This window comes from Anomalospiza imberbis, chromosome 4 (assembly GCF_031753505.1).
Source record: "Anomalospiza imberbis isolate Cuckoo-Finch-1a 21T00152 chromosome 4, ASM3175350v1, whole genome shotgun sequence".
Taxonomy (NCBI): Eukaryota; Metazoa; Chordata; class Aves; order Passeriformes; family Viduidae; genus Anomalospiza; species Anomalospiza imberbis.
Window position 1 is genome coordinate 55922293 of NC_089684.1, and position 22382 is coordinate 55944674.

Genomic DNA, 22382 nt, shown 5'->3' on the forward strand with positions numbered 1-22382 from the left:
TTACCTAGGAGCTATATCCTGAGTTATTTGAACAGAATGATGGATTAATGGATGTGAAGATGGAAATACAAATGGAAGAAATATCTGGAATGTGATGTGTGTCAAGATAATTGTAGTAGATATGTTATAAAAATATGCAAATCCAATAAATTAACCCAATAAAATTAAAGACAAAAATAAATATATAGAGAAATCCAAGTGATTATAAGAAGACAGTATTAGTCAGCTCATAAGGAGTCTAGTCACACAAGCTTTAAACAGATCACAATCTATGGAACATACATATATATATATATAGACATATACATATATATATACACTGTATTTATACACAGATGAAAAGGACACAAAATAAAGATGGCACAAACCACCCACCTTCCCCTGGCACACATACACGCTTCTTTATACTAGTTCAGAATGCCCCAATTCAACATCCCAGCTTGTAAAATACACAGATATATGGGTAAAAAGCAAGGGGGTTTTAGATATATTATTCTACTTACTAAGGTCTTAATTCAGGCTGAAATTTATTTTCTTACTCATTCTTTCAACAACAAAACTTCAGTTTTTCCTCTTCATCATTGCCAATGCTATTTTATACTGTTTGTTCTAAGAGTGTTAGTCCATCCTTAATTCAGATAAACGGACTAATTAAGCAAAGCTGTTCAGCTGCATTCCTCTGCTCCTGTTGTTCCTGTAAGGGGAAGAGCTCAACCCCACTCTGAGAGAAATGCTCACACTTCTGTGGCTGTTGGGAAAAATGGAAAAATTTCCTTGAACATTTTCCTATGAATATTTCTCTTTTGAAAAAAAAAAATCATATGAATTATATTCAATTTAAAGAACAAAAACCAGCATAAGATTCTGCCTTTTATTCAGTACTTTCAAAAGTTCTCTGATTCCAAACAAAGCAAAATTAGGCAAAAAAGCCCTATAAGAAATGGTTTGTGTTTTCTTTAGAAACATGATAAATTAATCCTGGTTTCATTCATAATACCTCTTATATTTCAGCATTAGTCTAGGGTAGGGATTTAGCCACTCTGAGATATAAATACAGATCTTTAAACTCACACAATCTAAAGAAATGCCCAAATTAGATTTTCAAAGAAAAATTATATCTCTGAGATATTTTCAATAATTTGTCATTTTAATTCTTTAGTATTCAAAGAGATTTCTATATGCATGAGTGTTGGTTTTAAAAAGTGATTACAGGACTAATGGCAGCCTCAGCAGTAAGTCAAAGGGACATGATAATGGATGATTTGGCATTTGCAGTGCTGCCTCTGCAATAACCTGCCAAGCTCTGGGTCCCTGGGGACGAGAGAGAGATGTGCAGATGGATGGAAGCTCAGGAGCTGCTCGGGGTATTGGATCATCCAGCGTAGAGGCAGAGTCTGAAGGAGTTCAGTCTGGAGAAACAGAGGCTTAGGAGTGAATTTAATTACTGTCTTCCACTTCATCAGGTAGGGGGAGGTGAGATAGGACATGAGCAAACTCTTCTTTGAAGCAGAAAGGGAAATTCTGGTTGTATATACAAAAAGATAATGTTCACAATGGATCATTTAAAGAGGCACCCAGAGAAGCTTCTGAGAAAACTGTTTTAGCATTGACGTTACTTCCACACTACTACTCCAGAAATCTGGCCTAGGTGAAGCCCAGAGGTCCCTTCCAATCTAAACTATTTCATGATTGTATGACAAAATAATTTTAATAGACATAGCCTTTGACAACATAAATTATACAAATTCCCTTAAGGAAATAAATTATACTACCAGAAGTGCTCTATAATTGGTGCACTTCACTTTATTTTTAGATCTTTTCCTGTGTATAAAGACCAAAAAAGCAGTCAGACTAATAAAACAAATGAAAACATTGTCATACTGACAGTTGCCTCCTGTAGTTCCAGTCCAAATCCCTAGTCAGTGGTCAGCATGAGGATAGCACAAGTGCAAATCTTAACTATTTCTTATTAAGCGTAGAAATCAAATCCAGTATTAAGGAAAGCACATTAACAGCCACAGAATATTTCAGGCTATTTGTCATTCCCCACTGGACTTTGAGCTGTTGGATTTCTGGCTAATACATACGCAAAGCTCACTGTCATAAGAACTTCATGGATTTGCAAGAAATTGTTCATTTGTTGTCAATTCCAAGATTTCATTCTTCAGACATATTCTGCCTATCGTACTTTGTTGGGTTTTTTTTCTGTCATACATGATGTGCCTAAAACAAATAGTCTTCTGGTGATATTTTCTTTTAATCTTGTTCTTTGCCAAGGCAAAATGAAAATTTTAGAACCGTTTTTTTAGCCACCATAGCCATCATCAAGTCTATAGTTTGAGGAGTTAGTTCTAGGCAACTCACAAAATCATTCTAGAAGTAATTGATTCAATCATATACGTAAATTACTAAGCTCTTTAAAATGTAGGAGATAAAGGATCAGGATGCATATTCCAAGTTGACATTAAATTACTTCCCATATAATTTAGTAATCTAAAATACAGAACTATCTGTTCATCTATTCATTAGACAGACCACAAAAATATAATTATCTGTCAACAAACTTCAGCTCAATTAGGTTTGAGCAAAAAGGGACTGAAGATTACAGTCACCAGTTTCTATACCTTTGACTGTGTTTGACATGTCTTTGATAAATTTTAAACACAACATGGATTCCATGACCTTAAGTAATGTTTGGTTTCTGCTCCATTTTGTAGCTTTGCTGCACTGCAGATAAAGCCAGTTATTGGTACAGTTTGTAAATATAGCCTGTGATAAAAGTTTAGAAATAGTCTGAATGTTGGAGTTAGATAACAATTATTAACACTTTTCATATTAAAATATATTTTGACTTTATAGATGATGAGATGGAGCAGCTCACAGAAAGTAAGCAAAGATCTTTTTCACCCTAATACTAGGGTATTAAATAGGCTAATACTAGCCTATTTATGGTTTATTCTCTTGTGATTATTTAGCTTACTCGATTGGAGTGTTATTTATCATTATCTTTTCTTTCCTGCTATTTGTGTTTTTAGTCTTCTCTGTTTAGTCCAGCTACATTTAATACTGCTTTCATGTGTTCACGTCCATCCTTCCGTGGAGCTGGGCACCAATATGTTACACATGCTTAGGAAGAGCCCGATCCACCGAGCCCCTGACCTTTCTAATATAGTATTAGCCAGCTGTCCTTCCCCCAATGGTCTTAAGGGTCTTTTCCACCCTACCTGATTCTGAGATAAGCAAGAAGCTGGGATGATGGCCCTCTTGGCTGCCCAATGTCCTCTGCTCAGTGAGGACTTTCATGGCTCTTTAATCTTTCTCACTTGAGTCTTAATTAACCATCTCCTCCTTCCTTCCCTCTTTACCCACAGGCAGATTTCTTACCTTCAAAAGTTCAGTTCCTTCTATTGCCATTCCCAAACTGCTCTGGAATTTGCAAATGCTAATTTCTACTCTGTTCTGCAGAGCAGCCGAGGTCCCTGGTGTCTCAGCTACCATCCAGCACTGCACTGTTCAGCCAGCAGCTTGCCAGCAGCAATATTTTGATTTTGTGCATAATGATGTAGAATTGAGGGGAGACTTCTCCCTCTGATAGAAATTAACCTATAGAAGACCCTCAAGTACCTTTTAAATTCAGCAAGTCTTCAGGCTGAGAGATTATGCATATATTATATGCTTGATTTACATATAATTTAAGTACGTGGATAATTTTACCGTTATCAACAAACCTTGTTTAGAGATGAGGAAACTGAGCCATAGCAATTGTCCACAATTCTGATATTCACTATCATGACATACTGCACAAAGACTAAGCAGACAGAGGTTTAAAGGCTATGAGCACTTACTGGCCTCTCCTGCCTTTCTAGTGTCAAAGTGTCTCTGCTGGGCACATAAAAAAAGACATTTAAGTTCAAATTCAAAAGCAGAGTTTCTCTCCCAAAAAGAAAAAAATAGTAAGATAGACTATGTGAAGAAAAGAGCAAAGTGAAGGCCAAAGGTGGAAATATGACCCTCAGATTAAGAAATAGGCTTTTGTTCAAACTTGAAGTATAAGCCAGAATAAATGCCTAGTATTCATTAAAGACCATCCCATACCTCTCTTTTGAGAAGAGTGTCAAGTGCAACTATAACAGCATGCCACGAACTCTTAAAATGTGAAAAAATAAACAACAGATTCTGAGTCCACATTTGGGCTCCTTTCAAATCCTGCTTCTCTGGTTTGTGTATGTTGGATTTCTTCTGATTTGTCAGAAAATAGCTTGGGAGGGTCACTTGAAGGCTCAGAGAATTGGTGTCTGTGCAGAGAAGGCTTAGAGTATTGGTGGCATCTAGAGAAATCCTTGGCATCCTTCCTTCGCCTCTTTGTGAACACACATTAATTTTCTTTGGTGCTGTCCGTGCCCATACGCTATTTTATTTCCTTTGTCTTCCTCTCAGAAAAGGGTGTCTCTATTTCATGAAGATCTGCTTTCTGCTCCAGGGAGAGATCTCCCAGCGTACTGTCCCTTCTCACACAGCATGCAGAGTAACATGTCTGATTTTTCCCTTAAGGGTAGAGGCAGAGTAGGAAAGCTGTGGAAGATTATGCCAGGAAACAATGTCTAGACTTCACACTCCTCTGTTTTCGGTCTGTGCAGGCTGCTTCCATCTATGAGTAAATCACAGTCATCCTTAACGTACTTCTGTGTCTTGCTTACATATGGAGCTTCTTCATTCTTTAAATTCACTTCTCATCCACACAGGCCAAGTGACCTATTTGTTGTGTTTAACAACCATGATTGAGAAGTGATAATTTCCCTTGATTATCTGCAGATGTGACTCATTGGATATTAGGGCACTTTGTAAGCACATTCGTCATGGTATTGACTTCCTTCTAGAACTGAGACTGTTTAGTCAGACTCAGCATTTGCAAAGACATAAGAAAACATGTTTACTAGAAATGGAACAGTTCTTATGTTGTTCTTAAGTCTTAGACAAGTCTAATAAAATATAGGCACAAGTTAACACAATTAGCAGGCTGGAAACACCTGCAGTTCCCTAAAGGCCAGGTGCTGTGGCTGTGGGCTGGCTGGGCTGCTTGCCTGGTGAACTCAGAGCTGACAGTGTTAGTGGTGCTTTCACTCACTTTCATGTCCAAAATGCACAGGAGAACAAGGGCCCAAGGAAACCACTCTCTCCCTTTTCCCTTCACTAGAAGATAAAGGTAGGGATTTGGAAGAAATTGCCCATAGAGAAGAGGCATTGATGTAGAAGAATAAGGACTGTCCATGCTCTCCTTCACCTCACCTATACCTTATAATTACATGGTAAAATACTCAATTACTCAGACTCAGAAGTTAATGTTGAATGTATCACTTACATTCCTGGGTGATCTTTTTCAATATGTATTATACTTTAGTCTTTAACTGTAAAATCATCTACTGCTTCAGTTCTACAGTACAGATATTCAGTCTCCCACCAGTCTTGACCTTGTATTAGTGGTCTTAATATGTCTTTATTCATAGGGCCTTTTGGCTTTATGAATCCCTGATCTTTAACATGTTACATTTTTATGAACGACAATTCTGGAAATGAAAATACCTGTAGATATGTATCATTTATCCATATTACCCAGGAACTTTCAAACACATCCAAAAATAAATTCTTGAACACCAGGAGGGGATTTTTTGCAAAATTTTTGGAGAATCACAGAACAGCCTGAGTTGGAAGGGACATCAGAAAATTGTCTGATTCAGCCTTTCATGAGAAAGGGAGCCCAGGTAAGATTGTCTAGCATCCTGTTCATTTGCACCTTGAAAACTTCCAGTGATGGGAACTCTACCACGTGGGGAGGTTGCTCCCATAATTGATTGTACTCACTATGAAAGATTTCTTATATGGAAACCTCCCCTGGAACAACTGGTATCCCTTGCCCCTTGTCTGTGTGGCTCCTTGAGAAGGGAGAACCTCTGCCCTCTCTGTAGCCATGCTGCAAAACCTGAAATTCTGTGGTAAAGCTCTTCCCTGAATCTTCTGTTTTCCAGGGAGAAAAGACCTAATTCCTTCAGTCTTTCCTCACAGGGCACATTTTCCAGCCCTTTGATCATCAAATGTATCACTTCAGAATTATAGTCACCATGCAAGCGAAACACAACCAATTTTGAGTCGAGGCTTGCTTGCTGTTGCTGCATAACAAGTATGACATAAACCTGTTTTGTATAAAGCTGGACTTCTATATAATGTATTTTTCTTCTGGTAACATTTTTCTAAACACAGCTATTAGTAGAGGAAATATTCTAGATTACAGATTAAGATACAAGGTATATGACTGATTGTTGCTTGTTGTGAGATCAACAGATATTGCCAGAACATAAAATATAATTAATATTATAAATCGCCCAATAGAACAGTCATGTAACAGACCTCAAGGAGAGACAAGTAGGAAATGACAACATTTGTACATTGAAATACATACAAAAAGAGTTACTGGTTTGTTTTTATAAAAATATTTGGGGCCATTTTATAGATAATAAAACAATAAACTTTGCTTGCAGTGTCATGACTTTCTTTTATATGAAATTCTTCCCTTTGACATCAACAACCATACACTCAAATTACACGAGCTTCTACTTCGTAAAAAGTGATTCTTCATTTGTACTTTTCCATGAGATAACAAATGCAGATTGCAACCAAAATGCATCTCCTGTTTCCATATTAAAACTGAGCACAGTCCTTCAGCTTTGGTGGAAGATACCAAGACTTTGCCTGAGAGTGTTTTGGGACTGGAACTTCATGGAGGCCACAGTTATCATCAAGGTCATTCTAAATAATGAATAATAGGCTTTCCTTCTAGATTTTGCAAATTACTGATTAATAAAGTGTCTAATTCATACTCACTGAGTTTTTATCAATTAAGGTCTGAAAAGATCATTTGTGGAATAGCCTGCAGGTTGTGAAAGTTTGGTACAGCTTTTTAGTATGTCAGATTCTCTAGACTTATAATTTTCTATGGCTTAATACATTCTTATATTTTGTATATGACAATAAATTACATATTTTAATATATAATTGTAAGCATGTGTTGCAAGGCCCATCAATATTAAAACATATAATTCACTTATCTATTACATTATATAATGCATTTTTATATTGCATTATATGTTACAATTTATTCTGGGAAATATTACTTCAGTTTTCATCTGCAGAATTTAAATTATTGGCTGAGTCCTACAGTTTCCTGCTAATTACTTTAACTTCATTTGACTCTAATAATATCATGATAGAAATGAAAGGGATTTAGGAACAGAGTTGACAATTTTTTTCAGCCTTATGGGATGGTGAAACATTTCTCCAAGTCAGGGAAAATAATGCAAGGAGATTACTGCTATGTCAGCTCTCCGGGTAACAATTTCAGTATTCTGGATGAACTTCCCAGCTGAATATTCCTTAAGAAGATACTACCACCAGCTCCTCAGAAAGTTCCAGGCCCCCCAGGCTGCAAGCACTTGTTTTACCAAATAACAATTCTGTCTCCAGTTTCTACCTGAGACACAAGAGTCCTTGAGCCAATTACCCATCCCAAGGTCTAGTAATAATCCCTCAAACCAACATAGTCCTCTTTAAAATCTGAATCTTCTCATTTACTGATGATCTTGGGTTCAGAGATGACTGATGTAAACAAGCAGATGAACAACTCTTTGGATGGAGTTTTAATTTTTTTTTTTATATAGGAACAAGAAAGTAAAGATCATTTAGAAATGGTCCCCTTTCCAAAATACAATGATCTTTCTGTTCACATCTGATTCCTTTTTAGAAGCCCAGAAAAGCCAGGACCCACTCCTTTATCAGGTTGCTGTAAGCACAGCTTAATTCTCTGCTGAACTTTTTTCTGGCTGAGAACCAAGCCCTCTTTATTATTTTTATTCTCTCTCAGCAAATTCTTCCTCTGGAAGATATACTCCTTTCTTTGTTAGCATCTACTTTCTTTGTCCATATCTTGTTCTATTGCACTAAGGCCTCTTCCAAGGGGAAAAATAATTTTTTTTCTGATTTATGCCAACTCCTGACAATTCAGGTACTTTGTTTGTCATTATGCAATTGTTAATATTTTTTTCCTGTAGTAGGAGTACTGTTTCACTATGACTGAGGCAGTGTCACTAAATGGGGCTTTTTTGGGTCTTGGGACTGAAGGAGAACTCAGAGAGAAGGGGGAAATAGAAATGTAAACAGATATTACTGCAAATCAAGTGGCAACAGTAGACTGCTCTAGGGACCAAGACAACAGTAATCTGTGAGATGCTTTGCCTGGCTCTGTATTCAAGTTCAGGATAGGAATATCCTTCCTAAGAACTGCTCTTCTTTTTCCCCAAATCCAATCTCTAGGCAAGGGAATGCAAAAAAGTTTTTCTAGTATAGTCAGTTCCCAGCTAATAGAACAGGCCACAGCACAAGAACTAGCTCTGGAGAATGAAGTTGTCATTTCTAATCACTTTTTGCTGCATGCAGACCCATGGACTTTTGGTGAAGAGCTGTCATCACCTCAGAGCACAATCTTTTAAAACCAAGTTCAGAAATGTGCTCATTTAACACTGTGTAAAGAAAATAATGTGGTGTGAATTCTCACAGCCCAACTTAAAAGAATATATGTAAAATTAAGTGCTTCTTAGTTGTGGAGTAACTCCTTATAGAGTTTCTAGGGCAGAAACTACACTCTAAATAGGAGGCAAGCCGCTGACATTGCTAGTTGTTCAGTTTTTAATAGGCTTCAATGTTCAAGTGTGTTCCTGAAGATTTGTAGCAATAAACTACCAAATAAATTGTTTAAGGAAAAAAGGAGCACTGCCCTTTATCTGCATTACAAATACACTTTAAGAGATGCTGCAGTCAGCAAAGGGCTCATAGGTGCACCCTGACACTGAACAAATAGGATCAAGTATTATTATTATCTGCATTAATAACAAAATTCTTCATCTTCTGTTTCAGCTGCTGAGTCCATTAGTCAGAATGATAATGTCAAGAATGCTTTACTGTGATGTTTTTGGAAGAAAGCCCAGCTTAAGAGATTAGAGCTTTCTACAAGCCTTGGCCACACAATTTCTCCCTGAAATGAAATTCTCTCCATTAATATATCTTCTTATCTCCTGACCTTCTTATACTAACAAGAAACCACTTCAGTGGTTTCTGATATCCTGAAGAGCACTCCAGTGACTGTGTTGTGGTCTGTCCTCTGCAAGCAAGGCAGAGAGAGTTACCTTCCTAATTTTCTCCTGGTTCTCAATGAAAGTTTAGTCCAAATGAACATATTTTCAGAAATTTTCGATTTAAAGAAAATCTATCAGTGTTCCTGCCAAATACTACCAAACAAATGAAGTAATCCAGAAAATTAAAATACGTCATATTTTTGGGGGTCAGTAGAGGGATAACAGATACCTGTGGTGAGCAGGTAGAATGAGTCTCTGAACATCGAAAATGAGGAAGAGCTTCTTTACTGTGAGTGCAGCTGAGCACAGGAACAGGCTGCCCAGAGTGATTGTGGAGTCTCCTTCCCTGGAGATGTTAAAAAGTTGTCTGGACACAATTCCGAGCAAAATTCCCCCTTCTTGAGCAGGGAGAATGGACTAGTGGTCCCTTCCAATCTTACCTATTCTGTGACTCAGGTCTACATCCATGTCTGCTACTTTCCTTGGGGCATTTCCATTGCATTACATGTCTTGAATTTCCTTCTTACACAGAGTAAATGACATAATTAGCAAACACAAACATTAAGGAAACAGAAAGCACCCACTCATTTTTCCAAGGAGTAATACAAAGACTACATATTAGTTTCAGGATACAACTGCCTAGGGAAGACATTTTTTTTACCTTATACAACTGTGAACCTCTCGTGGCTGTATAGCATGATGTCAAAATCCTCTGAGTGGCTTTGATCTATGAATTCTAATCCTACCAGCAAACAGATCTCATTTCATTCTCTTTTCTTGTTAAAGACACATCTGCTGATGCCAAAATGGCTGTGACAGCCAAGGGGCAGAGGCAGCGAGTCCCTGTCTAAATTATTACCCTTTTTTACCATTAGAGTATTTCAAAAATGCCAGAAAACACTGGAAACAAATAAAGTTTGTGACATTGTCTTAATCTGGTCTGAGACAGTCTTTTCTTACCAGGTATTTGGTATATAGTTAATGTCCACTTCAAGCTGTCTTATAAGGATAAACATTTTGAATGAAAGAGAAGAACACAGAATTACAATAAAGAGACCAGGCAAAATATAAAATTAGATGGTTTTTATTTATGAACAGGAAATACAAATCTTCTGAATTGCTCAAATGCTGCTGTTCAGCAAGGAGAAATTTCCATGAGTTCACATTTAGTTGACATTTGCATGCTTCACTGAGTCTAATTAGTGTAAATGAAAATTGCTGTTGAAATAGCAACAGTAAGGTTAAAAGAGGACAAATTTCAACATAATAACATGTTGGTGTGGGGCTGTCCATATACTCTGTCAAGATGAGGAGTATTCTCTAAGTGCACCAAGTGGCTGTTGTGACAGACACGGCATCAAAGAGGCTGAGCAGTAACAGGAGTAGGAAATTTCCACAGAATTGGCAGGTCAGATTTAGTCACAAGACCTCAAAAAGTGAGTGTTGCTGGACAGAAAGCATGGATAGTGAAGCTGGGAATAAAATAATTCCACATACAGTCTTTCAGTTAAACCCCTGTCGACTCATTAGTAAGGATTAAATCAAATACTCTCTGATGGGTTTTCCTGACTGCTCTCCAAGTGCCCTAAGACTCAGCTCTGCAATAAAATACCCGTGTCACAGCATTTGGCAGTTCAAATCCTGAGTTTGGTTTTATGTCTCTTGTTAATTAATTTGAACAATTTTCTAGAAAATGAGGGCTTTTGATATGTTTTACATTTCCAATTTACCTTTTAGAACAGGCTTTCTGTGGAGCATCATAGAATCATAGAATATCCTGATTTGGAAGTGACCCACAAATATCATCAAGTCCAGCTCCTGGCCCTGTACAGGACAACCTTGAAGCTTGATGCAACTTTCCTTTTTTACAAGAGAGAATATGGACAGAATGGTTGCATGTGCTGTGTGGCACTGATGTCTCCTGGGTACTCCTGTCACACAAAGCATACAAGTGACTTACTTTCAGCCTGCTTCTCCACCTTAGGCCAGCACTGAGCCATCGTGGGCTTTCTCCTTTTGGCACCCGTGGCAGCTCAGCTGTCCATGTTTAGCACTGCAATGCTCTGGGCAGACCTGCATCAAGGCACGAGAAGTACAGCATTTTATTTGTTACACACAGGCTCCAAAACAACTGGAGGTGGAGCCCTTTTTTTACCTTAAATGCATTTGTGAAAGTTGTTAAATATCCTGTAAATTTCCTAACAACAAAGAATGTACCTGGCTGTAAACATGGCCCCATCTGTCTCTTACAACTGAGTCACACAATATAGAGTTCTCTTCTAAGTAGATTTGTATCTTACATATAATTATGAAGTGCAGCTCTGGAGAGAGACAGATAGTGAACAGATCTTTTGCATCTGTGCAACATTGAAAACAGCAGGGCCTTGGGTTTATGAGTCTATGATTTATGATGAATAATGAACTGCCTATGAATGAAAATCAGACTACATATGAATCCTGGGCCTATTGAAACCAATGCATGTTTTTGTACTGGCATCAGTTACTTAACTTTGCATCTTTTCTCACATTTCAAACAAAATGCAGTCTTTCAGCTCAGTTTAAGAAGTGGTGGGAAAAGAACTGAATAAATTATCATTTTGGAGCTTTCTTTACCTGTTTTTTTTTTTTTTGTTAAAACCAGTTAAGTGGAACCTATTAAATTCAGGATGGTATAAACAATGATGAAAACATTACCAATGAGGTTTCCTGTTTAGGATTAGGATCAAAACTCCAAAACCCTTGGTGTTTGCCCTCCTGTCTCAAAAGGTTTAGCATTTGTGATGATTTGCACTGATTTTTGTTTAAAAAAGGAAAACAGAAAATGGAGTAGATATGCTTTAGTCATACCTAGGATATGGCCTCAGCAGTATCTAGCAGCTGCTGAATTGTTGAAGCAAAAACTCTGCAGTGGGTGTGATTCGTTTGCATGTCAAGTGGCCTGTCCCAAAACTTTGCATCTTGTTATGTAGCTTACTAGGGACAATCCTGGGTGGAACTCGGCAACAAGGAAAAATGTTTTAACATATTCATTTACTAAAAGATGTACAAGAATCCTAATTCTTACTTAATGATAGAAAGTCCAGTTTTTCATAACTGTATCTCTTACTCTCACATTTTCAGTTTAAGAGTTCATTACTGTTATGAGGAAAGCCATAATAGCGAATCAGGATGGGCTAAGGCTAACGTGACCTACATGCAAAGAGTACTTTTGTTGCAAAATCAATGACCCTTTTTAACCTATAACCTGGCTTGGCATTGCCAACACATATTTCACCTCAATGCTAGTCTTAACCTTGCTCTCCCATGGTTGCACCAACATGCTGCAGCTTTCCCTCACATCAGATTTCTGTTGCTGCTGGTTCACAGGTAAGACCTCAAAGTTGTGCTCTGCTGTTATGTTTTTGAAGCAGCTGAAAAACAAAGTGCACACTTGGACAAGGAACATGATTTGCTCTAGAGATACATTTTATGGTGTTATTTCTTGTTTTTGTTTTTATTAAGCTGTGTTAATAGCAGTGAGAGCAGGACTCCAAATAGCTTTTTAAAACTGTGTTAAACTACCTGGACTTGTAAGGAAAACAGGCTGATCTCTTGTGCAGTGGAAAACAGGCTGATCCCCTGTGCAGTGAATGGAGCATCAGGAACCAGCGAGCTGTCCTGTCCAGCTAGGTCACCAGACTGCAGAAGGAAGATCATGCTCTGATTCTGTTGGGAAAGGATTCTAATATTTAAGTCCTTTCTCAAGTTCAATATTCAAGGTGAATTGTGAGAAACATTTGAGAATCTAAGACATGGCAAACTGGGTTGAAATCTACAGCAGAACCCTAGAGTATGGTGAGGCTGGGGAAAGCTGTTGCATGCAGCAGCAAGGCTTTTAGAAGAAAAAATTCTTCCCTTTTTAATGAATAACATGTTCTCAGGCAGTACCCCTGTTACTTAAAAATTATTTCGATTGAGTTGCTGTTTGTTCATGGTTTTGATTTGGTCGCAGATGTTTTATGTTGAATGCTGTCATTAATTGAACTGGAACTAAGTAAAAACTGGGGAATTTTGGAATCATTGGAAAAGTAGTAATCTTTAAAAATTATCTTAGAAAAGAAAGAACAAACAGTATGGTAGGCTGTACTGCTATGAATCCCAAAAGGCAGTTCCCAGTCAGTGAATAGCTCTTTAAAGAAATTGGTAGATTCAGGAAGACCAATCTAGACCATGAGAGTCTTTGTCCATATTTCCAAAATTGTTTTCCCAAACAAAGGAATTGAAAATCTTTTAATGAACATAACTTTAAAAAGCAAATGGTAGTCCACAAAATGGGTAAATTATCTCTTTGGGATCTCAAACATACAATCTTGGAGTACACAGACTCCCAAGGTCAGCGCTGCTGAAATTATTAGACTTCCTCATAGACACTCAAAGAGTTTGTCTGGGGATGATGAAACCACAATTTTGCTGTTCAAAGAGCCAATGATGAAATTATAATAAAAATTCATGCATGAGCATCAGAAGGAAATATCTGTGTTGTTGTAATTATGTCAAGACATGATCTATTCACAGTCCTGGACAATTGGTTGTAGGAGGCCATGTTTGAGTCTGGGGTGTAGATAAGATGATCTCCAGAGGTCCCTTCCAACACCCACCACTCTATGATTCTCTAAAATTATTATACATATTAAAAGATAATTAAAAATTTTAAAATTCAAGTAGTTTTAATGGCTGTGATGAAATTACTGTGAAAAGAGCAGTAATCAAAACAAGTAAAATATTGCCTTTCTGTTTTTGCTTGATCAATGACTGTGTTGTTTCAGTATTTATGTCAGCATAACCCTACTGAAATCAGCTTTTTCTGACACCCTGAGGAATTCTACATCCAGCCATTTCCTTGTCTGGCAGTTTGCTACAAATTGAATCTCCTGTGATGTAAAAGTAGGTTCGTCCTTCATTCAGTGTTGATGTTTTCAAGAGGAAAAGATAGAATTATTCTATCATCAACCATTTTTCTTTATGGATGTTCAAAGAAAATCCATCTTTAGTCAACAAAAAACTTGCATATGTGTCTGCCAGGAAGGCATGTGACTTCTACATGGGTTCTTGAGTTCTGGGTGATAAAACATGCCAGATCTTCTCACTGTCTGGGACTCTAGTTCACATTTCTGTACAGGTATGTATTCTAAGCTGGAATCACCTTCTCCCTATATCAGTCAGAAAGGTTGCATGACACAGTTACAAGATATGGGAATTCTGCTAACCTGCAGAATTCTGCAAGGTTACCTGCTGTAACCTTCAGGTCTTAGGTAAAACCAACCCTTAGGTGAAACAACACTGTAGCAACTGTCAGTATGTGACATGTTGTTGACCTGTCCCAGTTAGCCCACGATGAGATGACAATAGCCCAGTCTCGAAGACAGCAGAGTGCAAGGAGGATTCGCAATAGGCATCATGGACAAAACTGTGTCAGGTTTGGCTCCTCCACCCCACACGATCCTCCAATGTTATCCCAGCAGACTTTGTACCCTCAGGCAGTTTCTGAAGGCATGCAACACACCCAGGTCATGTCACGTTATCAAACTATGCCCCTGATGGTTACAACACAGCACTTGTATAACTTCAGACTTGTTGAACTCATCAGAAAGTGTAATGCTCAGGAGAGGTACAAATCCAAGCACTGTGTGGTGTGGACATGAGCAAACTGTTCACATTTACCCTGCTTTATGTATGTGTGTATGCTTTATGCCAGTATGTAGCTGGCTCTGCTCGATTTTGCAGTCTGTATTCAACCATTGGCTCTTTGGCCTCCAGGCTTCTTGGTCCTGGTGGGAACAAGAAACATTTCTGCTGGGGCAGAGGGAGGGTTCAATTTTGTTAAACCATGGAATTATAGAATATTTTGAATTGGAAGGGTCCTGAAAGGATCATCAAATCCAACTCCTGGCACTGCACGGAATCACCCCAAAAGTCACACCACGTGTCTGAGACTATTGTTCTCTGTCAGGCCTGGTGCTGTGACTCCTTCCCTGGGAAGCTTGTTCCAGTGCCCAACCACCCTCTGGGTGAAGAACCTTTTCCTGATACCCAACCTAAACCTCCCCTGACACAATTTCAAGCCAATCCTTTGGATCCTTTCACTGGTCACTACAGAGAAGAGATCAGTGTCTGCCCCTGCTCTTCCCCTCACAAGGATGTCGTAACTGCAATGAAGTTTCCCCTCAGTCCCCTCTTCTCCAGGCTGAACAAACTAAGTGACCTCAGCTACTCCTAAGCACTAGACAATGGTGTAGTTTCATCACCTGAAAACTTAATATGTAACAAGCAAGACATTCCTGGGTGAAACTTAAATGCCTTTGATATGTATCAGGCCAAATTTGATGATCTAATAGTTCCTTGTGACCTTAACTTGGGTGAGATATGCTGCATAGGGAGGTGTCTCACTAGGGGGCACAGGATAGGCAATTACAGCCCACAGAAAAGTGGCCTGAATTGTTTCCTTTAGCAATTTTTTGGCATGATGCATTACCATCTTCTCGGATAATAAGTGACAGAGAAAGCTTTTTCTTGCCTAAGAAAAGAAATGACACAATTTACGAGGAAAAATAAAAGTACTATGAGAGCACTGTGTTAAATAAGGTAACAGGAACATAAGATCACGTCAAATATTCCTGTAAAATCTACTGGCATGCAGCAATGGTTGTAATGTAGGTGTTACCTTAGGTGTATTATATTGGTATGTGTTGCAAAAGAAACAGGGAAACTGTGATCATAGCAAACAGGAGATTGTTCCACTTTACAGCATGCAAATGAAAAAGTCTCTTCTAAAATCAAATAAACCTGACTCAATCATCAGGATGTCATCAGTTGCACTTGATGAATGGCCACTTACACCACACAGGATACAATTTTGGCACAGTACCACACTGGCAGAGTACCAATCCTGCCGTGCTCGTGAGGCAGGCGCGTGTGACTCAGCAGAGACATCCGTCGGTGTTGAGTGACTGTAGGCTCCTCTTCTACCAAAACCATTTGTAGTGAGACCTTTTGTGCTGTGAATGGGAGGTGGGCACAATGTCTGCACATCTCTAAAGGGCAATCTTCCAAAAATACTCATGATGTGGTTGCTGGTGGTCATTTGAGCTCTATTTCTCTTTTGAAAGGGCAAGTACTAATAATAAACAAGACAAATAATTGAGCAAAAGGAGGAGTTAAATGGACAAATAAATAGTGGAAACCAGTTATACATACCTTTAATAGCACAATGCACTGCACTAGCATACTGCTGGTCATGAAAAGGCATCATGTAATTATTTGATGTAACATGCATTGACCAGTAATAGACAAACCCATTAAAAAATACAGGAGGAAGATTTTAAGGTATCAAATTCTAGTTTTAAAAGAATTCAGTCCCAATCTACATACCAGTAAGTGCAGTGTAGTTATTACAGGGCTTGCCTAGATGGTAAAGAAGAAGGATTTTATGTTTGAAGAATTTTAAGCTAATTGACTTGGACCTAAAAGAGCAGCCAAAATATAAATTAGTTGATCTCTTTAACAGCCTATCTCTCTAAGATTGTAGGTTCCATGGAGAAATGAAATCACTGCGAATTGAATCAGCATCACTGTGGTTTATATATTAATCCCTCTTCCAAGTATAGCATTTTTATGGTGCCATCATTATTTAATAATGTAAAGCTTAATGATTTAAAGTTAATTTCACAACACAGTGCCAAAACAGACAGATATATTAATATTCAAAAATAGTATCTATTACATTTATCAGAACCTGGCGCCATTTAGAAAACCCCTCCTAGAAGATGTTATCTTTGACACTCGGGTTTACATTATCCAAACCACTTTCCCCTTCCTTAAGAATATACAGAAAGTTAAAAATATGTGGCTGAACTTGAATCAATTTTAGTGATTGGCACTCTTCCTTCCTAAAACCCAGTGTTGCACCATGGCAGCTTCAATTGTAATGAAAGTGTTCCATCGGTTAATACTTATAATAGCTTAGTGCCAAGGTGATAAAGAGGCTTGAAAGCAACAATACCTGGGAAAGCAACTCACCTTTCTGTAAATAATCACTCAAAGCCAGTCTTACATTTCTACACATCACCAGGTACAAGGAAGCGACGTCAAAAAAAGGATTTGACCATAAATGGGATATCTGGCTCACAGTGCTGGGTGGATGCTGCATTCCAGTAAACTCTCCAAGGATCTGGCAAAAACCACCAGCAAGACCACAGGATGTATTTTATCTCAGTCTTTCCTTTCATAAGCTGGGCAACTTCAGAGAAAAATGGAGAGGTCTCTGCTGACCATCTGTTACCTTATGGAAGAGAGTGCATTGATCAGGTCATTCAGAACCTGCTCCAAGAGAACAGGAAGAGATGGAATGACCTAAAGAATTTAAATTAAGTAGCTTCTGTCTCACAACAGCATTACCAAAGGTCTAGCAGGACTTGGTGACAACACTCTAAGACCCTCTGGGAACCAGTACCATCACATTGCAGCTAGTGAGTGGTGATGGGTGAGATCTTCTCTCAGTGCTCCACTGCTCAGAGGTCCACTGCTCTCTCAGTGGAGTACATGGGATGGGAGAGCAGACACATGGACATCCAGCCATACACCTGATCCAAGAGAGGAATAAAACATGGGTCTAGCCGCAATGCTTTAGAAACAGGCTTGATTTTCTTTTGGTCTAGAGGGCTGATCTTAGGGAGGTCCTCTTCAAAGATACAAAAAAAATATCTTCAAAAGCCATGATAGGGCTAGAATCTGGCAAAAAAGTAGCAGATTTTTATACTTTTAAGCATTGGAAGCCTTATCAAATGAAATTCAGCAACTTCTCAGAGAGGACAGAGCTATCTGGCTGGCTGAGCTAGATGTTTTCTCCTACATGCTATTAAAAATGCTCTTTTAGTCACTTGTCCATATCGGTGTGCCACTACATCTGTTCTCTGCAGGTGGGCCACCGTTGAGATGAAGTTAACTTCTTTAACTTTTTAACAGCTGAAATAGTAGAAGCTGATAGCAGTTGATAATACAGGTGTCCCCCAAGCTCCCAATGATTTTTTCTGGAGAAACAGAAGAGCCAGGTAAGATACACAGAACAGATCATACAAAACCTATATCCAATCCCACTTACTCTGACAGGAACCTAATTCAAAAATGCAACTGCCTGTGCTTCCTCCTTAAAATGAACATTTCTGGCTCATGGAAAGAGCTTTGACTCTTGATTATAACACAAATATGAACTATGGACTTTCAAATAAAGAAATGCTCTTCTTCTGGAAAAGGTGCAATGAAAAATATTTCAGAACAAATCCAGCCATCTCTACGCAGTCTCCTCTGTATGCATGGGAAAACTGTCTGCCTCTGTCCCCAGAAAAACTCCCTGCAGACACTGCTAGTCTCCCTGTGGGGCTCCCAGGCCATGTGCCCACCTCCAGCTGTCCCAGTGCCTCCACTGAGTCTGCCCAGCTCTGGTGAGGGCAGGCATAGCTTCCCATCCCATCTCCAGGGACCAGGGTGTCAGGGACCAAGTAGGGCCAGTTGGCAACCTTTGTCCTTGCTGTCGGTCCAGCTGCTGTGACAGCGAGCCTGGTTCACACCAGGCACACAACTGAAGCAGCCACATGGCACACAGTGCCATGTCCAGCTGTGCTCCCTTGGGCCTAACAAGACAACCCAACTCAGCTGAATTATGTTGTACCCAGGCCTTGGCCTCATTTCCTTTTTGATATTCCATAACCCGTTCCAGAGTGATAAGGTCACCCCTGAGCCTCCTCTTTTCCAGGCTAAACACCCTCAGTTCCCTCAGCTTCTCCTCATCAGACCTGTGCTCTGGACCCTTCACCAGCTTTGTTGCCCTTCTCTAGACTCACTACAGCAGCTCAATGTCCTTCCTGAACTGCTGGGTCCAGAACAGGTCACAGAACTAGAGGTGCTGAATACAGGGGGAGAGTCACTGTCCTGCTCTTGCTGGCCGTGATATTCCTGATCCAAGCCATGTGCCACTGGCCTTCTTGGCCACCTGGGCACACTCTGGCTCATGTTCAGCTGCTGTCAAAGAGCACTCCTAGGTCCTTTTCCACTGGGCAGCTTTCCAGCCTGTAGCACTGCCTGGAGTTGATGTGAGCCAAGGGCAGGACCCGGCATTTGGTCTTGTTGAATTTCTTGCCATTGGTCTTGGCCCATTGATCCAGCCTACTCAGATTCCTCTGCAGACAATGACTGGAGAGAGGGTGACTGGAATCACCAATAGTGGTGAGCCTCTTTCCACTGCCCTGCCAGAAATGCTTGTGTGAGAGGATGAAATTACATTATTATCAAGGAAGACTGCTGTGTGTGTACCCTCAGGCATAGCTGCATCACCAAAAAGCCTGGAGCAGCTATGCTGCTGGGTGACCTAAGACATGTCAGCACTGTCTTTTGGGTATCCCTGTGCTCCTCAAGCAATCTCCTGATAGCACATCCCTCATAGCCCTTGAGACCCTGCCCACACTGCCAGTGCAGGACTGGCTCTGCAGCTTGCTCAAACCTGTCAGCTGCACTAGGCTGCTGCAAAACCCAGCAGCACTCCCCTGCCAAGGAGTGTAATCTACCCACCTTGAAAGACCTTCCCTTCATATGAGTCCTTTGTTGACTCAGCTGGTCACTGAGCCTTGCACAGTCCAGCTGTGACGTTTTCGGTGCATTCATGGTTAGTTTCGGTGCATTCAGTTTCGGTGCAACTCTATTCATGGTTATCAGAATAGAGTCAGCAAAGCTCCAGGTCCAGATTTTCGTACAACTGATTTTGCTGCCTTGTTATAAACTGCTGCCAATCACTTTGTTACCCTAGACATTAAGAAATCAAATTGTGCTGACCACAATAAAGAGGAGTTGATTTAACTTGTTTTGTTGGTAAGTCATAGATGATCTGGTCACCTGACAAAGGCTCATTTGTCCATATTTTTTTACAGCATCAAAGCCATTATACAAACCTCCACTGTTTTCAGCTGTGAAGTTTTCCTAACTGATTAAGCACCAAAATGATTCCCTTAGTACTGTTCAACTCCTGTAGTGACCACTTTTACAAGTGCCAAACTTGTAAAAGTGGTCACTTTTACAAATGCACACATCTTTTTCCACCAGGTCCTCTGTCCTGCCTTGCAGATTGAAGACTCATCACCTTGTCTTTGATTCAAGTTAGAACAGATATCACTTTCTCTGCTCTTGTAAGGAAATACTGTCACAAAATTGCCCTTAAACGTAGGCATATAAATATAGTAAACATTTATTAATGCATATTTGACACGGCTTACCTTTTCATCTATTTATTTCAACGTGGTCTATCTAACAGGTGTCCCTGTCCACAGAGAGGAGGGATTGGTGATTTCTGAAGTCCCTTCCAACCTACATCATTCTAGGATTTTATGATTCGTTTTGCCTGCTTAAGTGGCCCTCAGTGGCCCTTTCCCATCCCTCTCAGTGGCCCTTTTCTATACAGTAAATGATAAAGAACGGCGTTCATCATTACGGTGCTACGCTGACGTGAGACGATGTAGCGGCTGGAAAACCCTCGCCAAACAGCCCTGCTCCCCTCGAGACACCGCTTTCTGCTGCGCGCCTCGCTGCCGGGCAGCTCTGGGCCGGGGGCGGCAGCAGGAGCGCAGAGCTGGCGCCGTGTGGGGCCCACACCCAACACGAGCAGGGCTGCCGGGCTCTGGGCTGCACGCTGCCGTCCCGCGCAGGGACAGACGAATCTTTTCCGAAACAGAAGTAACTTGGAAGAGTCGGTCTGCGCGGGACAATAGTAGGAAACGGAGTGGGAGACGCCGTCAGCAGTGCTGTTCTGCCACCTGGTGCTGGAGCACCGTCCCGGCGGGTCCCCGCGGCTGCCCGGCCGCCTCCCTCCGTCCCGCAGGTCACGCAGCCCTGGGGAGCGCCTGCCCGAGCGCCGCTCCCGCCAGCAGCGCCGGCAGCGCGGCCGGCAACCCGGGACACGCGTTCACCACGAACTGTAGGAGCGTTCTTTAACCTTGGATGATTTTTACTGCTAATAAATATTATTAGCAGTATTATTATCATTCCCCTTTGCACAGGACAGTGCTGGCGACTAAATTGCGTCCCAGAATGTGATAACTATTGGTTGCAAAGATGCAACTGCTACTTACCCATAATTGATAGGCACGTGGTGTGATACTTGGGGTTGTCCTGCGCAGGGCTGGGAGCTGGACTCTGATGATCCTTGTGGGTCCCTTTGAACTCAGAAATTCCAACTATATTCCCTGGTTCTATTTTTATTTTTTATGTCTAAGTCTAAAAAGTACCAAATATGTACATTTATGATCTGATCAGGTGTGTTCTTAACCCCTTCTTTACCTAACATTTTCCTTTTATATTTTAATATGGTGCAGGTGTTTCCATAGTTGCAAACTGAGGCATGGCTTAGTCTGCAGCATGCATTAAAGATTTGTGTTTTAACTGCTTGGAAATCAATTGTTCATGAAGATGATCAAAAATACTCAGCAGAATGGACTTTTTTCCACCTCCAAATAAGTGTTGTTGGGAAATCTGTCGATTAAAGACTGTGTTTAAAATACCTTATGCTTTAACTTACTTGGCTGCAGTTTCTTGTCCACAGTTTCCTGATCCTGGAGCCACTGCCCCTGCCTTGTGGGGTTGTATCCGAGTCTCTGCACTAAGATGATACTGAAACCCTTGAGGAGATCAGCAGCAAGCCAGTGCTGCTTCCCTGCAGGTCAGTGGGCATATGAAGGGCCTTCAAAGGCAACACACAGCAAGCCCCTGTGTTCTGTACAAGTCATGCACAGGCTGCAGGCTGCATACAGGCAACAGGGTCCAGGAAACAAATGTTAAATATGCCAACCCAGAAATCTGGCCTGCTTACAGAGCACTAGAATCCTGGCATAGACAGTTATCAATACTTATTTGGTCATAATATTGACACCTGGCTACCCTTAGAAGATTTCCCCCTTCCCATTTTAACACCTGCAAGCTTTATAGAGTAAAACAAATCAACAAGCAAACACTGAGGCCTGACTGACATATTAAGCAACTCTCAGGTAGTCAGATCATCTGACAGTGCAGCCTGAATGATGTTGATAAGCCAAGTTTTCAGGGGTTGCTAAATACAGGTGACTCCCTTGTAAATGTGGGACAGATTTGCTGGCAGTCACACAAACCAGGCAATTGGGAATGTCAAGC

The 22382-nt window shown here is 40.2% G+C and overlaps 1 long non-coding RNA gene across 2 annotated transcripts; it reads right to left on the reverse strand.

The window, feature by feature from the left end:
• Positions 1–11067: 11067 nt before the first annotated feature.
• LOC137473033 (uncharacterized) lies at positions 11068–14883 on the reverse strand. Of its 2 annotated transcripts, none has more exons than XR_010998570.1 (5): positions 14458–14883; positions 12787–12857; positions 12472–12608; positions 11397–11500; positions 11068–11252 (listed from the first exon to the last, which is right to left on the reverse strand). It is a non-coding gene; the product is annotated as an uncharacterized lncRNA (long non-coding RNA). The 2 variants fall into 2 exon arrangements; XR_010998569.1 differs by having other exon boundaries at positions 12787–12884.
• Positions 14884–22382: the final 7499 nt, after the last annotated feature.